An 18,322-nucleotide genomic window follows, 5' to 3' on the forward strand; every position below is an offset into this window, starting at 1 on the left:
TTAGTTGCAGCAAAGAGGATTCTAAGATATGTGAAAGGTACAAGCAGTTATGGGATTCAGTACTCTAAGAATCAGAGTGGTGAACTAGTTGGCTATTCAGACTCTGATTGGAGTGGAGACAAAGATGATAGGAAGAGCACAGCTGCATATGTGTTCATGATTGGAAATGCAGCTTTCTCTTGGAGTTCTAAGAAGGAACCAGTGGTTGCGCTATCATCCTGTGAAGCAGAGTACATTGCAGCCTCCATGACAGCATGTCAAGCTCAATGGATCAATATGTTACTGATGGAACTTCAGTTGGTGAAAGATGAGAAGATGGAGCTCAGAGTTGATAGCAAATCTGTTATAGATTTGGCTAGACATCCAGTGGCACATGGAAGAAGCAAGCATATTGAGACCAAATTCCATTTCCTAAGAGACCAGGTAAACAAAGGAAAGCTGGAAGTAAAGCATTGCAAGACAGAAGAGCAGATTGCAGACCTGCTCACAAAGCCTTTGAAGCAAAGCAGCTTTGATTATCTGAAGGAAAAGCTAGGAATGGCTGAAGCATCTAACTAAATGAATTAAGGAGGTGTATTGGTTTAGTAATTCAGTTTAGTAATAGTTAGTTTTATCTTTTAATAGTTTGTTAATAAACTTGCACTAGAAGTAACTATCTCAAGTTACTTGCATGTGAAGTAATGAGTTTGTTAGGAGTTTGTTTCAGTTTTTGTTACATTACTTGATGTATAAATACTTCACAGCCTTTGTACATATGATTAGTTCATTCAATCAATAATATTTTCACAAGTTTATCTCTCTCTCTCTCTCTCTCTCTCTCTCTCTCTCTCTCTCTCTCTCTCTCTTCCTTCAACAACAAGAAACCCTAGAAACCCTAACCCTAATTTCTTCAAATCTGCGCATAGTTCTTGTGATTTTCATTCAATCTTTATGCGTTGTTCCATCAGAAACACCACTTCCATATCTAGAGAACATCGAGTAAGGTGAACCACCATCCACCATGAACGCGAACTGAACCAAGAAAACTGACAAACCATCTGTTCTCGGTTTAGTTGAAAGTGATATTGAATGGTTAAAAAAGACAAAATTAGAATAAGACAAAGAGGGTTTTAATGGGAGAAAGTGAATAAATTTAGTTTACACAATGGTTAATTGGGTCAAACTTAAATAATCAAGTGAAGTTGTAAATAATACATTGGTTAATAATTAGTAGGTTGGATAAATGAGTTTTTGGACAATTTTATCTATGGTTTTTTTGTCAATTTTTTTTTTATCTATGGTTTTGGTGAGGTGATAAAATAAGGTTTTAGGTTAGTTGGGGAATTTCATTGTCATCAAATTTTTGTATATAGATAGATAGATATACATTTGACATCTATTGTTTTCTTATGTTTTGGCGACTCCATATGTTCCCAGGTATGATTTCCCTCAATCGTATCTGACTCCTCCTTCATACTCCCTTCGGTCCTATTTATAAGAGAAATTTTGGTTAACAAAAGTTAATGTATCCGGTTAACAATTTGGTCCAGATCCATGAACTTTTGTTGACCCAATTTTCTCTTATAAATAGGACCGGAGGGAGTAGCTTTTTTCGAGACCCTTATACTATAGCTTCTTGAAAGTTGATTGGTTCAACATCAACAAATAAGGCTAGATGTACAAGAACTCCTTCTTCTGTGATTGTGTTGTCAGGGTACATAACACAATCATTTAATCCAGTTGGTTTTATTTCTATGTGCTCTATCCATATTCTTGCTAATCATTAAACAATATGGTTAAAGGTACAATATAATTTATCTTGTATTTCCAGTACACTTCCAACTTTGTTGATCTTCCACCACAACACAACATCTCTACATATCACAATTTTCTTTGTGATATGATTGAATAACCTATATGATCATGCTGAATGATATCCCACAACTATTGTTTGTTCACCTTTGTCACAAAGCTTCTTTCTTTTTTCATCAGGAACATTAACATATCATTGTGATCTAAACACTGATGTTTGAGTGAAGGCTTGCTTGCTAATCATACTTCCGGTAGTTTCTCAACTCTCTTGGTAAGGCATTTGTTTAAGATGCATCATTAACAACTAACCATGTTGAGAATGATTTTGTTTCTTCATTCATCAAGGCCATTATGTTGGAGGGGTGTATGGTGTTGTGATCTCATGCTCAATACGTGCTTCTTTACAATACTTAAATGGCTTAATTAATGATTTGGTCCCTTAAGTTATTTGTTGGTTACATTTTGGTCCCATAAGTTATTAACGTTACAATTTGGTCCCTTAAGTTATTTGTTGGTTACATTTTGGTCCCATAAGTTATTAACGTTACAATTTGGTCCCTTAACTTATTTTTTGGTTTCGTTTTGGTACCTTAACTCTTCCTCCGTCAACCACTCTGGTCCTTTATGTTATTAGAGCTAAGTGATCAAAACGAAACCAAAAAATAAGTTAAGGGACCAAAACGAAACCAAAAAGTAAGTTAAGGGACCAAATTGTAACGTTAATAACTTATGGGACCAAAATGTAACCAACAAATAACTTAAGGGGTCAAATCATTAATTAAGCCTACTTAAATTCTTTGGAAGTATAGTTTCATCTTTGACTGTTTTTCAACTATGTTTTTGAAAATTTTGAAAAATGAGTTCTGACTTGAATTTGATCAAGTATATCCACATCTTTCGGTTGAATTCATCAATAAAGGAAACAGAATACCCATTTCCTCCAAAAGAACTTCAAATCAAATAGTCCACAAACATCAAAGTGAACAATACATATTTACTACTATTATTGTGTATGTGAGTTTTGCAGCTTCACCATTTCAAAATAAAAAGGAGTGTTGAAAACGTGCATTGTTTTGATAATTAAGGATTGTTAGTGTAACAAATTCATGATTTGTTATGATGTATCTACGATATCTACCATTAATTTGTTAATTAGTAGTTCATATTGCTCACTTTACACTCTAAAGTAAGTTGTTTACTTTAGAGGAGCTAGATAGATCCATATTTTTTTAGCTTTCCATTTGCTTGAATTTTTTAAAAATACCCTCATTTTACTCTCACCATAGATTCATAAAATTCACGTTTTTTTTTTTTCCGCTAATGAATGTAAATTATGAGGAAAAAATATTATATTTTTAAGAAGAAAAAATGTTATATTGTTGGTGTCGTTCAAAAAAATATTATATTATATTTGTTATATTGTTGGTGTCATTAAAAAAAATAAGTATAGTTTGTTACAATTTGAAATTTGCCGATAAGAATGTTATATTCTTGTGTCATTCAAAATGTTAAGTATTTATATTTTATTTGTTATATTGTTAGTGTCATTAAAAAATATAAGTATAGTTTGTTATAATATGAGAGTGGAAAACATCTATAAACTACACTTTTGATCAAATTTAAAATTTCGTAAACTCACTATTAGTAATTTATATGCATTAGTGTGATAAAAAGAGCGAAGATTCAGATCCTAAAGTGTCTAGTAAGTTGTGTCTTGGTCACCTCCAGAATCACTACATTGTGAATTGTACTTCTGAAGGTGGCGGTAGGTCAGGAGGGTTAGCTTTGATTTGGCACAATGATGTAAATCTCAACATTATTGATCATAATAAAATGCTCATTGATTTTTATGTTTTTGACTCCACAAATAATGACAATTGGTATGGTACTGGACTGTATGGTTATCCCTACAACTCCAAAAAACACTTAACATGTGATGCTATTACCAATCTCTATAATAGTAAACATAATGTTAAGTGGCTTTTGTTTGGTGATTTCAATTTATACATCAACAGTTCTGAGAAGTTGGGAGGAAAAAATGTGAATTATAATCTCTGCAATTTATTTCAAAACACTCTTCACAACTGTAATCTATTTGATTTAGGGTATCATGGAAATAAGTTTACTTGGGCAAACAATCAAGAGAATAATCACCACATCAAAGAAAGAATTGACAAATATTGTGCCAATGATCATTGGATAACCTTCTTCCCTAGATATACTAATTATCATTTGTTAAGATTTACTTCTGATCACTCACCTATTCTCCTTGAGTTTTGGGATAGACATCAATGCATGTCCAACACAAATAGGCACAAAAGAATCACTAGATTTGAAGAAATTTGGAGCCATGATAAAGAGAGTTTCAAAGTGGTCAAAAATGCTTGGACAAACACTACTGGGGACAGTATCCACAGAACTAGTGTTGTTCTTCACCAACTTCATAATTGGGGAAGCTGCAAGTTTGGAGTTCTTCCCAAAAAAATCAGGCATCTTCAGGATCAGCTTATAAGGCTCAATAACAGAATCCCTAATACTATAGTGAAGAGTCAGATTAAGGACATTGAAACTAGTCTCACTGAAACCTTGTTGCAGGAGGAAATTTGGTGGTCTCAAAGGGCAAAAACCCAATGGCTGAAGCATGGTGACAATAACACCAAATTTTTTCATTTCAAAGCCAGCCAAAGGAAAAAGAAAAACACCATCTATTCTATCAATGACAATAATGGCAGAGAGTGGCAGGATGAGAGCCACATTCATGATATCTTCATTAATTACTTTTTTGACATTTTTTCTACCTCTAACCCTACTGATGTGCATAATAACCTTGATGTGATTAGTAACAGGGTTCCTCAAGACATGAAAGCTGAGCTTAGTGCAGATTTCACTGGGGAGGAAGTGGAGTATGCAATGAAATCTATGAAGGCAACATCATCCCCCGGGCCAGATGGAATGCCAGCTCTCTTCTACCAAACTTATTGGCAAATTATAGGGCCAGATGTCACCAAGTTTGCACTCCAAATTCTTAATCAAGGGAGTGATCCTTCTCTTGTTAATCATACTTACATTGCTCTTATTCCTAAAATTAATAAGCCTATTCATCCTTCTGACTATAGACCTATTAGTTTATGTAATGTCATCCTTAAAATAGTAACTAAAACTATTGCCAATAGGATAAAAAAGGTTTTACCTTATGTTATATCTGATCACCAAAGTGCCTTTCTGCCTAATAGACTTATTACTGATAACATTTTAGTTGCATTTGAGGCTTTTCATAAGATTTACAAGACAAACAATACTAAAAAAGGATTAGTAGGCATCAAATTAGATATGGCTAAAGCCTATGATAGAATTGAGTGGAGTTTCCTCAACAAAACTCTTCTCACCATGGGTTTTCCCTATAATCTAGTTAATACCATCATGAATTGTGTTTCCGCCGTCTCTTTTTCTATCCTCATTAATGGTCAGCCTAGTAATAATTTTTGTCCTAATCGTGGCTTAAGGCAAGGGGATCCTTTATCTCCCTACCTGTTCATTTTATGTGCTGAAGTTTTATCTGGGCTTCTTGCTAAAGGCCAGACTGATGGAAACTTTCATGGGGTCCAGATTGCTCCTACTGCCCCTCCTATCTCTCATTTATTTTTTGCTGATGACAACCTATTTTTTTGCAGAGCTGATCCTAAGGAAGCCAACTTTCTCATGAATACTCTTCAATTATATCAGAATATGTCAGGCCAGAAAGTCAACTTGGACAAGTCAGAAATGACTTTCAACCCTCACCTCAGACCAGACATTAAGAAAGAATTCCAAACCAAGCTTCCTATCAACATATCGAACAAAATAAACAAATATCTTGGGCTGCCTACTCAATTTGGCAGGTCAAAAGTTCAGGATTTTAACTATATCATGGACAAAATTATCAAAAAGCTTAAGGGTTGGAAGGAGAGAAACCTATCCTTTGCAGGAAGGGGTGTATTGATCAAGGCAGTAGCTCAGGCCATTCCAGTCTTTGTAATGAGCTGTTTTCTCCTCCCCCAAGAAATATGTGACAACATTGAAAGGGCAGTATGCCAGTTCTGGTGGGGAAGCAAGGGAGAGAATAGGAAAATCAATTGGGTCAAAAAGAAAAAAGTTTTCCAACCAACTACTGATGGAGGGTTAGGATTCAGGAATCTTAGAGATTTTAACATGGCTATGTTGGCCAAACAAATATGGAGACTTTATACTAATCAGCAATCTCTAATCTCTAAAGTCTTTAAGGCCAAATACTACCCAACATCTGATGTTTTACAGGCCACTATTGGTTATGCACCAAGCTATGCTTGGAGAAGCCTTCATCAAGCTATTTGGATCCTTAAAAAGGGTTGCTGCTGGCATGTGGGCAATGGAGCCTCTATTGACATATGGGAAGACAAATGGCTCCATCAACAGAAAGGATACAAGGTGTTAACCAAAAATCCTGGTTTTCCTAACATTAAAAAAGTGCAAGATCTTATGTTAGAAAACCCTCCCAGATGGAACATAGATCTTATTGACCACACCTTTATATCATTTGAGGGAGATTTAATTAAACAAATACCTCTTACCCACAGCAGACCTCATGACTCTATCATGTGGATGCATAATGATACTGGTGAATATACTGTCAAAACAGGCTACTTTGCTCAACAAATGTGGAAAACTCAACAGGCTCCAGGAACATCCAATAGTAAAGTTATGGATACTGTCTGGAAGAAGGTTTGGGGTCTGGACACAATACCTAGACACAGGGTGCTGATATGGAGAATTATCAACAAAGCACTTCCTGTTAGAGATGAGCTTCATAAGAGAGGAATCAACTGCCCTCTGCTATGTCCCAGGTGCGAAAATGGTATCGAAACTATAGACCACATCTTTCTCAAATGTGAGAATACTCGCAGGGAACTCTTTGCCTCTAAACTAGGGATAAATTTTCAGTCTAATCCTATATCAGACTTCATCGAGTGGTTAATCTCTTTCATTTATAAGAATGACAAAACCACAATCATTAATCTAGCTGCGTTTCTCTATAGCATCTGGCATGCTCGTAACCAGAGAGTGTTTGAGGACAAAATCATACCTGGAGACCTTGTGGTTCAGCGCGCATGCAATAGCATTATTAGCTTCAGGAAAGCCAGATCTGACCCTCCAGATCCACACCACAACAACATGCCGTATGTCTCAAATCATCCCTCAGCTCGGGTATCTGCAACAACGAAATGGGTTAAACCACCGAGAGGAGTTATCAAACTTAACAGCGATGCAAACCTTACCAAGCCGGATTCGTGGGGAATTGGTGTCATAGCTCGCAATGAAGATGGAGAGGTTCTAACTTGTGGCACTTGGAACCGGCCAGGATTTTATTGCCCTATCACGGCTGAAGCTTGGGGAGTGTATCAGGCTGTCCTTCTTTCTATAGACCGTGGCTTTCAGGAGATCCTAGTCGGAAATGACAACGAGAATCTGATTTGGAGAAGAGCCATAGAAATTATTTAGGGACTATTATTCAGAGTATTGTCGCTTTATCTTCTAGATTTAGTCTGTGTACTTTCTCTCATGTTAAGAGGGAAGGGAATAGGGTGGCCCACTGTTTAGCCAATCTAGCCGCTAATAGTGTGGATCAGGTTTGGATGGAGGATGTTCCAACCCAAGCCCAAGCGTTGTACATCTCTGATCTCCTTTCTTAATATAAAGCAGTCTTTTATTCAAAAAAAAAAAAGAAAGAGCGGACATACATGCATAGGAAATATAATAACAATTCTTTCTTTTTGGACAAAATTATACTTTTTTAATAACATCAACAATATAACATTTCTTTAAAAAAAAAAATCAACAATATAACATTATTATAGATTATTTTTAGTGTACAATTTATATCTTTCTTAATAACATGAACAATATAACATTAACAATTTATATCGTTATATCGTTTGTTTAAATGTATAATTGAATTGAAAGAATCAAAAGCAAACCCAAAATCAATCTAAAGTATATATGATCAATTATGTGAGGAGGTAAAATAAAGGGATTTTTTTTTTGAGGGATTAAATCGCAATTAAACTTTTTTATATTTAATTATATATTTTTCACTAATTTTTTTTTCTCTTTCCCGAACACTCCATGTTCCGAGCAACAGAGAGGGATCTTTGGTCGTGTGCGAAATAAACGATGCAACGAAACACATAAACACACCGTATTGCCACATCCTTCACCGTTTCAATTCAAAACCTAACAATGGCGAATTCACTAGAGCAATCTCGTCCATGGTTCCTCTACGCAGTTCCTTTGTTGGTTTTTCTTTTGATCGCATTTCATGTCCTCGCTTTGGTAAAAACCCTAACCCAATTTTTCCTTTTTTTTTCATTTTAATTTTTCCTAATTTTTGAAATGTGAAATTAATCCATGTTCTTCTTCTATTTCAGGTGTATTGGATTTATAGATTGTCTACTGATACGAAGCCACAACAACAGACACTACAACAACAGCTTCAGCAACAACAGCAACAGAGGAGAAAGGCTCACTGAACAGAACAATTTCAATTCATGTAAAATTTTTAATTTTATTTCATATAGCTGTTGTTTTGAAAGGAAAATGTGTGAAATAGTGTGAAATTTGCTTAATGTTGTTACAAATAGGAGGATCTATAGAGCTATAGTTTAGTAGAATTTGAAGAAATTGGTATTGTTTCGTGATATTTAATTTAGTAGAAAATGCTGTTACATAGCAGCTATAGTTGTATGATGTAGCAGAATTTGAACAAACTGTTATTTTCTGTGATCTGCGATTGACAATACCGATTATATGTTTTGGTTTTGGATTTTGAGTGCGAATGTAATGTTTTGCCTGTGCGAGAATTTTAAGTTGTTAAATTGAGGTTATATTAAGAAGGTTTTACATTAGTTTTTTAATTTTATTTCATATAGCTGTTGTTTTGAAAGGAAAATGTGTGAAATAGTGTGAAGTTTGCTTAATGTTGTTACAAATAGGAGGATCTATAGAGCTATAGTTTAGTAGAATTTGAAGAAATTGGTATTGTTTCGTGATATTTAATTTAGTAGAAAATGCTGTTACATAGCAGCTATAGTTGTATGATGTAGCAGAATTTGAACAAACTGTTATTTTCTGTGATCTGCGATTGACAATACCGATTATATGTTTTGGTTTTGGATTTTGAGTGCGAATGTAATGTTTTGCCTGTGCGAGAATTTTAAGTTGTTAAATTGAGGTTATATTAAGAAGGTTTTACATTAGTTAAAAGTGAAATTGCATGTAATTATGTTAAATGGTGTGCTAGGGTTGTGGGTAGGGTGGAAAATAGATCATGTAGAAGACAAATTTGGAATGTGTGGTTTTATGATATTGTTGAAACTGAAAAGGAGGTATTGGACAGTATTATTTGATTATGTTTTTCCTGTGCAATATTTGTTTTTGTCATAGCAACAATAACATAAAAGATTTTTTTCTTTAGGTGGGAGGGAATGGATTACTATGGGGATCAAATAATTTTATTGTGTTTGTCATAAACTTAGTTTTTGGTAAGGTCATATTTAGAGGTAGTGGTTTTCTTAGAACTTTCCTTCTTTTATCAAAACAAGTATTAAAGAACTTGTGGAATTGTATTGAAGAGATTGAAATGCTTCCTCTGTTTTTATTTTTTAGGTTTCATTTATTTCCCTTTGTTCTCCTTATTGGTTTTCTCTTTTCACTTGCTGTAGTTAAGCTTGAAATATATACATGGTCACCTGCCTACCGCTTGTTGTTGTGTGCTGCCTGATGTTTTAGAACGGGTGTTTTGACTGAGTTTTTGATAGGACACCTAGGCATATTATAGAAGAAAGTGGGGCCATATGGGAGAAAATGGAAGTTAGTTACCGACGCAGAGTTAGATTCTAGGAGAGTATGTTAGAGGATGAGAATATACTGTGAGTAGAAAGTGGGGAAGGGTCATTGAGCATTATTGTTAACGAGTTGGTTATGAGATAATATCTGTCTGGTATTAGAGTCTCTAACTTTGGAATTGTGATCCTTATATTGTAGAGCTTCTATGCTCATCATTTACATTGAATAATACACATATTTCATCATTTTGTTTTTGTGAGTTCTATCATTGGTCCTCATGGCATACCCATGTATCTCATTTTCATATTGCATCAGGGGTATCAATATCCTTTTAGTTTTAGTGGTAGTGGGGGCTGTTTCATTCTGCACAATTCCCACAAGAGTATGTTTCATATCGTGTCGATATCAAATAGTCTATGTAGAATATAGTTAAGCTGCAACCTGCAATTGTGCTCATGTCGCATTACTACATTAGTTATGCTTGAAGTATGTAAATAAGTTCATGAAACACATTTGTAGAAACAGGTTTATATCAATACTAGATGAATCACTGAGATAAAAGATTTTCCAAAGAGGTTAGAAATTTTTTGAATTTTTGTTTTAATAGGAAAAGAGGTTTGAAGTTTATAAATTTATAAATACATATGTTGGCATTGGCATGCATCTGTGGTGTATGGTAGGTAGCTTCATCTTTTGCTTAAGAATTAGGTGACAAAGTTGTGTTAGAGCTATGAAAATGAGTTATAAAATGGTTCTGTTATTCTATTCTATGCGACTTGGTCTAAACAGTTAGTTATTACTGTGTTATTTATGTTGCCTTAACTTCAGGTATTATGTTAGATCATTGGATATTTGTAGTAAAGCATCACCACAAAACGTAGAGCCAGACCAGTATCTTGGGATGTTGCTTTGGTAAAATTTCTCACAATGTACTGTTCTTCCACAAGTTATCAATTTACTTTATTGGTCAGTCAGTGGTACATTTTTAAGGGATGGGTATTGGGCAGTCAGCGGTATTGTAACAATATCCACACAAATAAACTTCACATTCTCCTTATAGGTTTGTGAAAATACCACTTTCCAAGTATAACTTCATCTAATGTATAGACTATAGTGTTGTGCAACTCCTGTTGCTGTTTGCTGATTATTAACTATAGAGAATATGCATATAATTGTGGTTCACTTGATTTCTGAACTTGGGCGTCCTGTTTATTACAGATATGATATTCATGAAAGTTCCAGACCCATATAATTCAGAGTGTGTGTCTTTTGAAATTGGCAACTGAGTAATGTTTGTACTTACATGTAATGCAAATGTCTCGAAAATGATTGATGATTGAGGATATACATTATGTAATATAGTTGTTGTAAGCTTTTGCAATCAAACACCAATTGTAGTTTTGATATCAGTAATTTTAGATTTTTGGATGGTGCGATTTATATGTCATTCGATATTAAAAGGTAATCATATATTGTGATTTAGAGAGCCAGTTTAACTCATAGCTGCCTGAAATGAAAGCTGTGGTTATTGTCTTCAATTTATTAGTGTATCATGATATTTATGAGGAGTCCAGGAAGTTTATGGATGTTAATTACATAACTTGTTCGTCAAAAATATATACCTTGGATGTTTTAATTCTGGTCCATTGATTTGTTATGTATACGGGGTTAAATGTTTGAAAGTTAAGATCGTTGTTTACTTTTCAAGCAATTTGAAAAAACAACGCAGAGAACGTTATAAAAATTTCAAAAAAAATGGTTTGATTATTTCCAAAAATGCATCAATACTCTAACTATCATTTCGATTTTTCTTCATTATAATAATTCATTTTAAAAGTCTCACATGACATCCTCTTATTAGCTAAAGTCCCGTGAGCATAGCTCAGTTGGTAGGACAATGCATTATTATATGCAGGGGCTGGGGTTCGAACCCCGGACAAGAAGTATTGCAACCGATGGTTGGTGTGCTTAGGAGGCCTAAAGGTTTGGTAACCACTGCTTTTTCGTTAACCACTGCTTTTTCGAGATCGCCAAGAAGTTTTTGGTATTCGCCGGCTACCGTTTTTTGAGATCGCCGGTAGGTTTTTTAGGTTTATGAATTATGAATGTGGTCTAGGTTAGTTTTACCGTTCCCACAGACGGCGCCAACTGTACTTGCAAAAATACAATAATAAGGCTCTCAAGGGTTGTATTTATAGCCCTCTATGGGCCTAATTTGTGGTTACTTAAGCTATACGTAATGAGGGTATTGAGTATTTAGGCCGAACTCTAGAGGCTTCTAGAAGTTGGTTGAGGCAGCGCCCTAGGAAGGGCGCGCCTTGGGCCTTATAGCCCTTCTGGAGGGTGCTAAGGCCTCTGAGAGGGTCTAAATGCCCTTTTGGAGGACTCCCAAGTCCTTAGGAGTATTTTGACAGTCCACTATTAAAACCTAGGAAACAAATAATGTTGATACTAACTTTTTTTTTTTGTCACAAAATTGTGCAACAATTTTAGAGATGACGTGAATGGTCAGCATATCATAAATCACTCCCAAATGAAAACTAAGGGGAAAAAAATTAGAATGAATGAAAATAGTCATAAAACGTTCCAAAATTGTAACTACAATCAAAGGAAACTTTTAAATCGTTTAAAATTCATTGAACCTGAACACAACACAAAATGGGGGAATATCACCATAAAATGACTAACTACAACCCAAGGAAACTTTTAAAATTCATTGAACACATCAGAAAACGGGGGAGGATTGTTTGCAACTCCACAGTCCACATCCTGGGATGGAGAGTAAAAAACATCATGAAGAGGAGTCTTGTTCAAGGTAAATAACTTCAGCTTCATCTGACGCTCTCTTGAACCGAAGTAGTTCTGTTATCAACTCCGGTTGGACGTTTACAACATGCTTCACAATCATCTTTTCTAGCACAGGAGAACATCTAAGTAGAAACCGAATAAAATCTAATTCCGATCTGATACCAGAGATGCCATCTATTGTCACATGTTGTACTTGAATGGGCATTGCTGGCCCCGAAAAGATATCTTCCCAACAATAGGATGTGGGAGTTAAAAGGACAGTCTGCCACTCAAACCGTGCCTGCATGCAATTGTAAAAAAAATTCATGGATCAAAGGGGAAACGCAGCTGCATAAGAGAAATATAAAGCGCATTAAAACTTCAAAGGTATCATTGTATTGATTGATAAAAGATGAAAAAATGAAGTAAACTAGTTAGTATCTTATTTATAAGACTCTCATGCACTGATACAGTAACTAACTCTTATCTAAATTGCAGCTGATTCATAACTTCTGTTTGGCAATATTAACTCACATAGAAGATTGTTTTTTCTAGACAGTAGACAAATCCTTAAAGCAAAAAACTTTGCAAATTGTAGAGCTTAAACAACTTTACATAAAAGAAAAACAGAATGTGGAAGTGCAACCACAAATCAGAAAGGAAACCAAAGCCAAGCTAAATACTCACAAATATTTCTAATTTTTTAAGATTAGGTGAGCTTCTGAGCAAGCAAAGAGCAGCTGATATTTCCTTCAAGTCATTGAAGTTTATGCATATGGAAAGACGACGTAGATTCATTCAAGGTGCAGGAAGCATTACTGGCACATCACCTGCAGCCAAATACTAAAACAAAATAGAAGAACGTCACTAAATCAGAATATAATGTGTTTAATACTTACAAATCAAGAGTTGCATCGATATGATTGTTGTTCATATTAAATTTGTACGGGGTCGAGGGGTGGGAGAAAATTAAACAAAAATTAGGTGAGTCACTCCTACAGTCAAATTCTACATTCATATGCTTGAGCTTTAATGTACCTTTAAAAAATAATAACCAATCTCCAAGGTCTCTATGTGAGGTAGGTGAATGAAAAATTTGATCAAATTGCTAGAGCCTCCACGCAATTTACTTTGATTGCTTTCAGAGTTCAGATAATTAATTAAATCAACATATACCGTAGTTATTTGGAAACTGTTTTCCAAGCTAATATCCTCAAATTCACCATCAATTTGAAAAGTATTGAGATTTGGTGCGTGAACGTTAATTTGGGAGATGCCATCGACATCAAACAATATTAAATGGTCAAGCAGAGGGCAGCCAGATATCATGTTTTCAAAATCATCTTGAGTCACAGTAACCTCTTCCAGTGTAAGACTTTCCAAGTTCTTAAAGCCCTCAAACGTTGCTGGAGGCTTAAGCCGACAACTACACAAGGTTAAATGACGTAAAGTTTGACAAGAGAATAAGCACCAAGGTATCTTATAGCGGTCCTTTAACCAAACTTGCATCACAAGCTCTATTATCGACCTTCTAGATAGATGAAGAATCCATCGATCAATATCAGTCACATAAGTCCCACGAATGTCATCACTTCTGAAGTTGGAGAGCACGAACTTGTTGATTGACCCAATATGAAGTAAAAGTACATGATCAACAATTCTCAAAAACTTGTTATTGAAAACTGAAGGGTCTTTGGAAGCTGCAACAGAGATGCAATGTTTGTCAAACACAAGATTTGGTAGTGTGTACCATTTGTTCCTCCAGCTGCTGGATAAAACACTTGTTCTCACTGCTTCCTTAATTGGCATGAGTGAGAGAATCTGGTCTATTATATGACCTGGTAAGCAACTAATTCTATCCAGCTCGGCATCTTTCACCGTCAGGTTGGTAGTCTTTGAACACTTTCTTCCCTTTAGATCGATAATTCATATATTCAAACAAAAGGATAGATAAATCAGTAACAAAAGGATGGATAAATAGTAATACACGGGAAAGTATTCATATGCTCATTACTCTATTCACGTGTATTTTGGTAACCAGAAATAAAAAGGGTTAAATTTACTTTTGTGCCTGCTACTTGAGCAAATCCTGGGAATATGCAATTCAAAATGCTTTGCTTTTAGACCTTTGAGACACCAAACTACGAGATTAAATGTACTTTTTCCCCTTGTCATTTGAGCGAATTTTAGTTTATCGCTGTCAGTGACAAGGTTGGAATCCCATTTTTTATTTCCAAGGGTAAACTAGAATATGCGGAAGAACAAAAGTAAATTTAACCCAATAAAAAAATCCTAAAAACAAAACCTATTATAAATAAAACTTAATTAAACATTTGGGTATTATAAATGGAACACAAACAAAAGTATGTATTGAATGAGAAGACTACAACAATTAAAGCTCAATTTAAAGGTGAATTTGAAGCAATAGAAAATTCATTAATGGAATGAAATGTGTACTGTATTACAGAGAATAGAAGAGAAGAAGGCTTATGGAAATTACCATGTCAAGTGAAGGTCAAGCTCAAGCAAACGATAGAGTAGTTCCAGGAAAAGCAGATAACCTCAGAAAGAGAAGGGTTGGTTCAAAGTTGTTGTCTACGGCACGCTTCAGTCTGAGATAGAGCTAGGGTTCAAATTGGGAAAATAGATGTTGCTGTACATATAATATATTAAGGTCTTGTTAACTAATGCCCCCGGGACACTAGTTAAGGAAACAAAAAAGGAAATATTTTAATTGAAAACATCATTCTTTACACTTTTTAAACTTTTACTACACAAGTTCCAAGATGCTTATACTATATTTGGTTTCCTTAACCAGTGCCCCAGGGGCACTAGGTAACATTTTCCAATATATTATTCATTATTAAGAACAATTTTTTTAATAATTTTTTCACATCGTTTTGTGTGCAAGACCAAAGTATGGAGAAATATATTTGAACATCTATTTAATAACAGTTTTTTAATATTTTCTTTCATACTCATATTATGATTTTATTATCTCTTTTCATTTTTTTTCTCTCCATTATTTTTGACCAATAAAAAAAAAATTTGTCACAAAAGTTGTCACAAATGGTTGTACAAATATCACTACTCAAGAAAAGAGAAGGACATACAATTACATTGTGTTTCTCGTTTACCATGGAAAACGCTAAGAACATTCTCTTTTTAACACTCACTCTAATGTTGGTTGAAATCTATGTGGTTTCACGGTGGCATATATATATATATATATCCAATGTGTGGTAGAAAGTGAGTGTTAGCGATAATGTTAAAAATGAGTTACGATCCATTCTATTTGACAAAATAAATGGAGTATACAATTTGAAAAGAAATAGACACAAGATGAAAATATTTTTTTTTTACTAATTACATAATATGTCATTTTAAGAGACTCACATCCTCTTATTAACGAGTTAAATGAGTAAATACCCAAGTTCGTCCTTGAATTTGTAAGGATCAGCCAAATTCGTCCTTAAATTTTTCGAAATGTCTATTTCATCCTTGAGTTTACTAAATGTCAATCAAATCAGTCCCTCCATTAAGTTGGCCTGTTAACGGAGGTTGATATGTACTGTTAACCTCTCACAATGCTTGCCATGTCAGATGTCACGCAAGCAGAGACTAATTTGGTCGAAAATGAAAAAATTTCCAAAGACCAAACGATTGATTTACAGAAAATTCGAACTCACTTTTGCAGAAAGATAACCGTTACCCAACGTCTCTTTCTTCCCCAAATCTATAAATTTGGAACCCTAATTTTATAATTTGTCACCTAGAGTTCAAAATTCGCAAAATCTCTTCAATTAATTGATTATAACGTACTTCCCTAATTCAAAAACTTTAAAACCTAATTTTTTTGATTGAATTCGAAATCCAAAATTTGTTCAAGCTTTGGTGTTCAGAAATGATGGGTGGTGGGCTTATGGGCAAAAACAACTATAATAGTCGGCCTAAGGAAAGTGACAATGAAGAGGTTTGGAGGGCAAGGTTGATGGACAAAGTTGACTGTGTAGGAAGTGAGCTTAGGTTGATTAAGTATTTGATAGTCATAATTTGCTTGTTTGAGTTGTTTAACATGCTACATTATTGTACTAGGTATGTGTCTTGTTGTAATGAAAAGAGGTTGAAGATGAATGAATGCAACCTTCCTGTCGAAATATTTTTATCAAATTAGTCCTTAAATTATTCTTTTAAGTATCAAATCGATCCTTACATTATATAAAAATACCATCAAATAAGTTTTTGAATTATTTAAACAGATGTCAATGTGATCCTTGGTGCATATATGTGCAGAATGAAGTAAAAAAGTAAAGAGACACAGTTTGATCCTTGATTATACCATCAAATAAGTCGTAATTCAGTCATTGTACTATAAGTGCAAGAACATTACACAGGCAAAAAAAAAAAAAACCCAACTATGAGGCATTAACAAGTCATAAGTCATACATTCCATCAAATAAGTCGTAATTCAGTCATTACACATATTACATAGGCAAAAAGAAACCCAACCATGAGGCATTAACTAGGGGCATAATTTAAACAAGTCTAAATATTACATTTTCCAAAAGCATAATTTAAATATTACAAGTCTAAATATTACAAGTATAAATAAGTCATAATTTTCCAGGAGCAGTTGGATGACCCCTCACCAGTGTTTGTGTAGACTTCTTAGTTGAAATAACTGGATCTCTCATGTTATAGCTCCTTATACTCACTCACTGCAATAAAATCGTTCAAATTTGTCCCTAGATTTCTTAAATTTTCAATAAAATCAGTCCCTAAATTATTACAGTTACTATCAAATCGATCCTTAAAAGAGGGGCAAAAGAGGAAAAACAGAAAAAGTTGAAAGTGAAAAGTTAAAACTGAGATTTGTAACGTTTCCATCAAATTGGTCCTTGTACACATGGCTGACTGGATGACACGTGGACATCACAGGACAACATGTAGGACGACAAGTTAACTTCACTAATGGAGGGATTGGACGGATGGATGAATTTGACGGACGTCTGTTAAATTCAAGGACTAATTTGATATTTCAAAATATTAAGGGACGGATTTGGCAGGTCATTGCAAATTTCCAGGTCGAATTTGGGTATTTACTCCTAGTTAAATTCTACACATTTTAAAATGAAAATATGAAACTTTTTTACAAAGCAAATGAGACTTCACTACCAAAAAAAAAAGGCAAATGAGACTTGAACATTATTGTTTAAATATTTTAGGATGTAACGGAGCAAAGTATTCCATTGCATTATTGTTTAAATATTTTAGGATGTAACTGATCAAAGTTGTGAGTCCATTGTTTGTGAAATAATAGAATTTGTTATGTCATGTTAATTCTTTTTTATTTTATTTTAGTTGATGTGCATTTTTTTTTTCAATGACGAGTGGTTTTAAAATCATCACCATAATGCATACTTAGCGAAGTAAAACTATTTAGGATTAGCACATCAAATATTTGTCAAGTGAATGATGTAAACTCAATCAACAATTCCCAAATAATCGATTTTCATTATTTTTTTTCAATCGAAACAAGGAAACAGAATAACATCAAGGTAGATACAATCTGTGATGATAAAATAAAGTGAAACAAAACTGGAAACAGAAGCATGAACAAAAGGAGAACGAAAGAGTGATTAAGGACACATCTGAACACAAGGAAAAGAGATCCGTTGCTACAAGTGAATGTGCAACTGGAAATAACATAAGTTAAATAAAGATAGATAGGGATAAATATATTTCAACAATTAAAGACATAAAATAAGAAACTATTTCACTTTTTTCTTTTACTCAAACAATGGCACATGAGTCCCTTCTATTGAATTCCATTAATCCAAACATACCCTCAAACAACAACTAAAAAGAAAAGGAGAGTGTAGTATTT

The 18,322-nt window shown here is 34.2% G+C and overlaps 1 long non-coding RNA gene and 1 pseudogene across 2 annotated transcripts; one reads left to right on the forward strand and one right to left on the reverse strand.

Annotated features, from left to right (window-relative positions):
- Nucleotides 1-10,476: 10,476 nt before the first annotated feature.
- Nucleotides 10,477-11,186, forward strand: LOC146952389 (uncharacterized). Its single transcript, XR_015006072.1, has 2 exons — nt 10,477-10,708; nt 10,867-11,186. It is a non-coding gene; the product is annotated as an uncharacterized LOC146952389 (long non-coding RNA).
- Nucleotides 11,187-12,203: 1,017 nt separating this feature from the next.
- LOC146952390 (F-box/FBD/LRR-repeat protein At1g13570-like) lies at nt 12,204-15,072 on the reverse strand (annotated as a pseudogene). The gene is made up of 4 exons (XR_015006083.1): nt 14,936-15,072; nt 13,474-14,346; nt 13,123-13,278; nt 12,204-12,736 (listed from the first exon to the last, which is right to left on the reverse strand). The product of XR_015006083.1 is annotated as an F-box/FBD/LRR-repeat protein At1g13570-like (transcript).
- Between the last annotated feature and the right edge of the window lie 3,250 nt (nt 15,073-18,322).

This window comes from Medicago sativa, chromosome 1 (genome assembly GCF_051527215.1).
Source record: "Medicago sativa cultivar Bolivia chromosome 1, Bolivia_mono, whole genome shotgun sequence".
In the NCBI taxonomy this organism is placed as follows: Eukaryota; Viridiplantae; Streptophyta; class Magnoliopsida; order Fabales; family Fabaceae; genus Medicago; species Medicago sativa.